The sequence below is a fragment of the Danio rerio genome, chromosome 18 (assembly GCF_049306965.1).
Source record: "Danio rerio strain Tuebingen ecotype United States chromosome 18, GRCz12tu, whole genome shotgun sequence".
NCBI classification, from domain to species: Eukaryota; Metazoa; Chordata; class Actinopteri; order Cypriniformes; family Danionidae; genus Danio; species Danio rerio.
In genome coordinates this window covers 6,261,505-6,270,166 of record NC_133193.1, presented here as the reverse complement: position 1 = coordinate 6,270,166, position 8,662 = coordinate 6,261,505, and positions in this window count along the sequence as shown.

The following is an 8,662-nucleotide window of genomic DNA, read 5'->3' as shown; positions in this document are numbered from 1 at the left end:
TGGCCTCCGTTACATATGCAGAAACATGTAAACAATTAAAGCACAGCACATGTTGACTAATAAAGATATCAAAACCGACCCCATCCTGTAGACCTGAGTAGCTCAGTTAGATAGGTCGATTTCTACTCACATAGAACCTTATGACTTGGGTTTGAATCCCGTTGATGTCAATTATAATTATTCTTTACTTTAATTTTGATTACATACTGTTCTGCCACACAAATATTAAAATCATTAATGTTTACACTGACACCAAGTAATAAGAATCTCGGTATGGGCATGTTTTATTGCTGTGAAAAAGTGACGAATCTGCCAATCTGCAAAGTGAATAGTTTAAATAGTTTATATCAGTTAACACGGACACCAGTTAAACTGTAACACCGGCTTCATTCGGTTTACTGTTAAGAGTCCTCAAGCAGACGTTTACACCGTGTAGACTGGACATCATGTCCATGATCACAGCGTACGAGTGGATCTCATTAAAATATTGAACACATTGATGCAGTATGTCTGGTGTTTCCGTCTGGTCCTTTATAAACTCCAAACACCGACCACATGTAAAGCAAAAACGCATTAGGCTGCTCATGTGTTTGCCACAAAACGGGCAAAACAACCCTCGACCCGCAGTCCATGTTCAGTCAACTTAAACTTTGTTTACAGAGACGTATATAGGGCTAGATTTTCAGATTGAGCCTATGTTGGGCATATCAGATGCTAGAGAACATTTGCTCGGTCAAGATTTGATGAGAAACTGAAGTATGAGGTGACGTGAACAAAAGCATTGATGCATTTATGCGGAAGTGACAAACTACAAGCTTTACATGTTTATCTTCGTTTTCATTCATTTATTCATTTTCTTGTTGGCTTAAGCCTAGTTCACACTACAGGATTTTAAACATCAGCAGATCGCTGTGCCGTTCACACTACATGACCTGACTTTGTGTCTTTTAATCTCTGTGGTGTTCACACTACGCAACACTCCGTGAACGATCCACAAGAGGGGGGTCACACACTACATGATCTGACAACAACTCATCCCCCATCAGCTCATTCAAGCTACCAAACCACAGCCAATGAAATTTTGAGGGTGGAGTCGTCAGAAAAAGCTGAACACTATTGGCTGCTTGTGTGCTGATTACATCACTGACAGCGTTTCAAGCTTTGGAGAAAGCATTTAAAAACATCGTCAAATCAGCTGATTTATCAGCGCATTAATCACTCATCTGCAGGTTCCAGTGGATAGATACACAGAGAGTTTTTAATTTTTGTAAATTTATAACTCTTTGAAATAAAACTAACATATTTATAACACCCTGTCGTTTTCTAACTATTAGTGTATTTCTTTCTGACATTGTTATTTTTTTTATTACAAAACAGTAAAGAACTGAGCATTTCTGCCTTAAATTACCATATTGGTCAAAATGACTGCATGCATGTCTGATACTTTTCACTGTGACTTTAAATATGTGTGCATTTTCTTGCCTAGCAACTTCCTGCTAACATAAAACTTTCTGATGGCAAAAACATCAATTTACTTGAGAAATCTTTAAAAACAGCATATTATGTGCTGTGAAATAGCTCCTGTTTGAAAGTGGAAATGAAAGCCAAGACCTTTAAGTGTTTTAGTATCTTAACTACATATTTATAGGCTGCATTACAAAAAAAGATTATATTTTTAGGGTAATGGTGTCATTAAATATGATGCGAGACATTCAAAGCTTAATTTTAATATCTCAATAATAGCTTTGAATGTAAATATGTTGTGACAATATGGCGTTTTATATAAGAACCGTCAGAATGAGCAGTATGGTAATTCTAATAGTTACAGAATTCTAGTTCCACTGTTAATATATCCTACTCTCATGTCTGTGCTAACGCAGAATGAAGCGAGTGCACTGATGCCCATTCTGACCAATCACAGATGTTTCTGCTGAGCTCCTGAACACACAGGCACGCGGCTCATGCTGATCTGCTCTCTCATTGGCTGCAGCTCATCACTACATCTGACCACACGTGGGGTTGAGTCGGCCGACTGCTCTGGAATATTTAGCATGCTGGATGTTGGATTTCCGTCTGCGAGGTGTCGGCGACGCGTCAGCGAGCCTCGTTGATGCGTTGTTCAGTAGTTCACACATAAAGAGCGGCGAGCGCCGTGCACCCGCAGATTTCTTCCCGATCACAGCCCGATCTGTCGGCGAGCTCGTTAACTTCCAAATCGGGCTCAAATCAGGCTAAAAATCCTTTAGTGTGAACTAGGCATTAGTCCCTTTATTAATCTAGGGTCGCCACAGCGGAATGAACCGCCAACTTATCCAGCAAGTTTTTACGCAGCGGATGCCCTTCCAGCCACAACCCATTTCTGGGAAACATCCACACTTACATTCACACACACACTCATACACTACGGACAATTTAGCCTACCCAATTCACCTGTACCGCATGTCTTTGGACTCTGGGGGAAACCGGAGCACCCAGAGGAAACCCACACGAAGGCAGGGAGAACATGCAAACTCCATACAGAAACGCCAACTGAGCCGAGGTTCCAACCAGCGACCCAGCAACCTTCTTGCTGTGAGGCGACAGCACTACCTACTGCGCCACTGCCTCGCCTTATCTTCGTTTTATATCTTCTAAATGCGAATTTTGTCACTGTTTTGAAGCACACAGACATCCATACATCTAACAGACTGAAACTAACATCTACAATTTTTATTTGAATTTCACAGGACCTTTCATGTTAACTCTTGCTTATCTTAATTGAACAGTTTTGCAGGGTCAGCTGAGGCAGAATGTCCCATCATTGTAACTCAGTGCTGCTCTTTATAATCACTGCTGTTAGACCCTGAAAGTGTTTATGGGGGTCTTCAATGTCTGTTTCACACTGCTGATGGCAGTCGCTGTTCAGACAGTAAGACGTTTCCCTGACTTTACAAGAACTGAAGCTCAGCAGTGTGTGTGTGTTGTAGTGCAGACTCTCTGTAAAAAGATTTCTGTCTGTGGGTGTGCATGAAATAATCCATTAACACACTCGTGATTTTACAGGATGACGACTTCCGGATTTTACTGCAGCTCATTTTATCAGCCATCAAGAGAAGCAACGTGCCTTAAAATGTGTTCTTTAAACTTGCCTGATGTTAAACACATCATGAAATGCTGTTGCAATCCATTATATCTTTAATAACGTGACACTTGTTCAATGTTAAACAGAATGGATTGTAAAATTTGAGAGTGTAAAGTCAGATCTGAATGTGAGGGCAACATCTTGACTTTTTTTTAAACATCCCACTTCAAAGCTGCCATGAAATCAAAACGGACAGTCCTTATATTGTATTACGTACTATTAATGACTTATTCTTGAACATATTTTATTATTATTATTATTATTATTATTATTATTATATTATTATTATTATTATTATTATTAATGTGCTATTGTTTTTTTTAATCAAAATAACTTACCTCCCCCTCAACAAAATAACTTCCCTCCCCCTCTTTCTTAAGACTGCTGCCCCCGCGACCCAGAAAAAAAGTGGTTTAAAATGATTGAATAAATAATAACAACAATAATAATATTATTATTATTATTATTAATAATAATAATAATAATAATAATAATTATTATTATTATTATTATTATTATTAATATTATTATTATTATTATTATTATTTTATTATGTATTTCTCGAATATTTATTTATCATAAATAGTATTGTTATATTAGTCGATTGATTAATTGATTGATTATTATTATTATTAATGTGCTATTGTTATCTTTAATCAAAATAACTTCCCTCCCCCTTCCATTTCAACATCATCTCTTCTGTGATTGGTTGTTTACTAGCATGAAGGCGGGGTCAACCTGTCAATCACAGGAGATTCACTCGAGCCAACTCACGCCTCCTGCCAGACCTGATATACAGCCACATCGCACTGTTACTCGTGTGGTATTGCTCATATATTTTATTCAGAGCTTTCAAAATATTTTCTGGTATTAATTGCATTTCGAAACAAGTACCGATTTACTCTTCAGTAGAGTTATCAATATGATTTTAGCTGCTTGGCGATTAATAAAATGTGAGTGAATGGCTACCAGCTCTTTGAGAGTCAGAAAACATATAAAGGCAGAACTAAAGCTGCTGACTGACTGACAAAGATTTGACTTTTGATTTCTTCTTCCCACATTACACCGCCAGGCAATCAGAAAACCACATCTGCACAAATCATGTTGTGAAAGACAGATTTCTTTCAGCACAACATCATGTTTTTAGATTACCTCTGATGGCTGGCTTATTCTGCAGAAACGCACTGTAACTCTCCCCATTTCCCACTACTGCGATTTTAGAGGAGAATATCACTCTGAAAGTCTTTTAGTTTTACGAGAGGAAGCGGATGTGCAGAAATGCTCAAAAGTGGAAGATAAAACTGCTCAGTGATAACAGATTTTATTTCTCTGTCTCTCTTTTTACAAAGCAGGTTTTTTTTTTCCATGGGTTTTAAATATAGTCCATTGCAGAAATACAAATTTCATTTAATTATTTTCATGCCAGGCGAACTTAGCAATTTATTATTCTAGAAAATGACAATATTGAACAAAGAAATGGGCAAAATATTGTATTGGTTTTCAAAGCTTGAATAAATCTGGAAACAATCTGGTGCAGTGGGTAGCGCGATCACCTCAAAGCAGGAAGGTCTGGGTGCTCTGTTTTCCCCCACCGTCTAAAAACATGCGCTATAGGTGAATTGGGTAAACAAAATTGTTCGTACTGTATGTGTGTGAACGAAAGCGTATTGGTGTTTCCCAGTCATGGGTTGCAGCTGGAAGGGCATCCGCTTTGTGAAACATATGCTGAATAAGTTGGCGGTTCATTCCACTGTGGTAAACCCAGATTAATAAAGGGACTGTGCCAAATAGAAAATGAATGAATGAATGAATGAATGAATGAATGAATGAATGAATGAATGAATTGATGTAAATAATATGATAGTGTTATCTAAAATGGTTAAAAAAAATAATGTGCTTGTAAAATCAAATATTTCTCTCTATCTTTCTCGGATGTTTAATTCAAATGAACTTTATTGGCATGACTTGCACAGAATTGCCAAAACATTGTCTAAGCAATTATATAATACATAAAAACAAAAAAGAATGAATCTGTTAAAATAGTTAAGGAAACAATAGATGCAAATAAATAAACAAATAAATAATAAGTAATTAAACAAATAAATAAATATTGAAAAAATACAACTATTAATAATCTGGGTGAAGCCTCAGGTAAGACCTGGGATACGTTGGAGGTACTATGTCTCTCGTCTGGCTTGAGAACTGGAAGCTGGAGGACGTGCCTGGGGTTCTCTCTCAAGACTGCTGCTCCCGCGACCCAGAAAAAAAGTGGTTTAAAATGATTGAATAAATCATAACAACAATAATAATAATAATGATAATAATAATGATAATAATAATAATAATTATTATTATTATTAATAATAATTATTAATAATTTTATTGTGTATTTCTTAAATATTTATTTATCATAAATAGTATTGTTATATTAGTTGATTGATTGATTGATTGATTGATTGATTGATTGATTGATTGATTGATTGAACAAAATGTAATATAAGCAATTTTTTGGTTCCTACTTGTCATTTGATCCAATTTTTTTATTAAAAATAATTTTTTACATTAAATTAATTTTTTTGTTAATTTTCCATGTTAGATTGTTGTTATATTTTCTGACTGATTTTATGATGCCATTATGACTTTTCAAAGTTGATATAATTTTTCATCATAAGTAGTAATATATTTTTCGAAAGTAGTAACATAAGTAGTAACATAACATGTAACACAACTTTTTTCTGCAAATTTTATAAACTAAATGGACATTTTCCTTCTGATGCACATTTTCCGGCTCTTTAAAACCATGGAAATGCATTCCTGAAGTGGAGAATGAATGGATTATTTCTGGAAATTGTCACTTTGGCCATATCATTGTCAAGATTGTTGAAGATTTCTTTTTAATCATTCAGAAGCTGGAGATGTTGGATTGCTGTTTTTTTTTTTTAACTCCTGTCAGGCTGATGAATGATTGGATGATTGATTCTCCATCTCGGACACACAGCTGATTACATATGCACACATGCGTACACACACACACACACACACACCACCTGAAGACTGTAATCAGACACAATCACACACTGTCATGGCAGATTTATTAAATCAGAATGTGCTTAACAACTGCTGATTGAAAATGAAGGGGAAAGAAAATAAAAGCTGATCAGCAGTGAAATTTTAAAGATAGACACTGATCATCATATCGTCAGTGGTTCTCTGATCATTTCTTTTTAGCTTGGTGGAACAACACAACAATACATCTGACTTATTTTTTACACAAAAATAGTACATTTTATAAATGTTTTTTAAATGTCCTTGAAAATGTTCAACTTCTTTTCTTATCTTTTAACCAAAAAAATAAAAAGAAAATTAAATTTCACCTCAAAATAATAGACGACAACTTTATTTACTGAATGAATATGCTCCAAAATAAATTAATTATTAACCCATGCTGTTCCAAACTCCTTTTGATGAAAATGTATATTAACTTTGCAAAAAGTAATAATAGCATCATGAAAACTGTCAGCCACCAAAAGTTCTAGAATTTGTGCTTTTAATTATTTTACGTAATTTTTACAAACTTGGGAGGAAAGGATAGAGGAAGCCCATGAACGCAAGCTCAGGAAATATCAAGATCTCATACTTGAGAGCCAGGAGAATGGTTGGAGGGCCTGGAATTTAGTATAGGTTAGTTGTAGGGGGTTTGGGGGGCAGTCACTTTGGAGAACCCTTGGACTGCTGGGAATTAAAGGAATTGCCAGGAAACGGCTAGTAGGCAAAGTCACTGAAGAGGCAAAAGCAACATCTTGCTGGATTTAGCTACAAAGGTAGGAAGCTGGATCTGCTGTCGAGCCCTCCCGAGGTGTCATGGGCTTAAATCGGTGAAAAAACAAGGAAAGGGGGTATTCATCTGATGACCGGTTGTATCCACCAACTCTCATTTAGATTGTATCCCTAACTCCCATCATATTTTGCATATTTAAATTAAGTTTAAATATTTCCAAAAATACAAATAAGTAATGAGATCAAATGTCACTAATAATGTCCTAATATTACATTTTGTTCAAACATCAATTAATTAATCAATCAATCAATCGTTAAAAAAAAAAAAAAAACATATATATATATATATATATATATATATATATATATATATATATATATATATATATATATATATATATATAATAAAACACTTAAATAAAATTAAATGAAGCAAAATAAGTTTGGGATTAAACACATGCTGTCCTATAATACATTTTAATAATAGAATTAATAAATTAAAAATACAATACATCCAAGTAAATGAAATAATACAATAAAGTAAATAAAGAAAAACAAATAAAATTAAATAAAACAAAATAAGTCTGAGATCAAATGACAAACGTGAAACAAATGTCCTAATATTACATTCTGTTCATTCAATAAACCAACCAACCAATCAACCAACCAACCACACCAATTAACCAACCACACCAACCAACACACCAACCAACACACCAACCAACCAACCAACCAACCAACCAACCAACACACCAACCAACCAACCAACCAACCAACCAACCACACCAACCAACCAACCAACACACCAACCAACCAACCAACCAACCAACCAACCAACCAACCAACCAACCAACCAACCAACCAACCAACCAACCAACCAACACACCAACCAACCAACCAACCAACCAACCAACCACACCAACCAACCAACACACCAACCAACACACCAACCAACCAACCAACCAACCAACCAACCAACCAACCAACCAACACACCAACCAACCAACCAACCAACACACCAACCAACACACCAACCAACCAACCAACCAACCAACCAACCAACCAACCAACCAACCAACACACCAACCAACCAACCAACCAACCAACCAACCAACCAACCAACCAACCAACCAACCAACCAACCAACACACCAACCGATCAATCGATCAATCAACCAGTAAATAACCCCCCAATGTTCATCCACAAAACAAAATAAATTTATGGAATTAAAATACTCCAAAATAAAATGCAGGAAATAACAATAAGGGGATGAAAAATAAACTAGAATTGTGAGCAGAACATGTCTTCATCCCTTTCTCTCTTATTCTTCTATTGTATATTATCATGCGCTCTACTTTCCAACAGTCGGCCATCATAACTGGATTGTCACAGTATTGTCACAGAGGATGAAGAGGGCTGAAATAACACAAACAAACAAGCAAACAAACAATCCGACTGACGCACCAGCGAAATGTACAATGAGCAATCAATGGCTGGAGAGTCAGCATGTAATGTGAATTAAAAGCTTGACTTAATCCGGCATTCTGCACAGGAGAACAAGAGAAACACAGGAAAGTCCCGTCTGGAAAAAGCCGATTAAACAAAGTTGGAAACTGAAGAGGTTTGCAAAAAGAAAGAGAGAAAAAAAGGGGATAGTTCACCCAATAATAAAAATCTACTCACTATTTACTTAGCCTCGAGTGGTTTACAAATCTTTTGTGAGTTTCTTTATTCTGATAAACACAATAGAAGGTATTTTGCAGA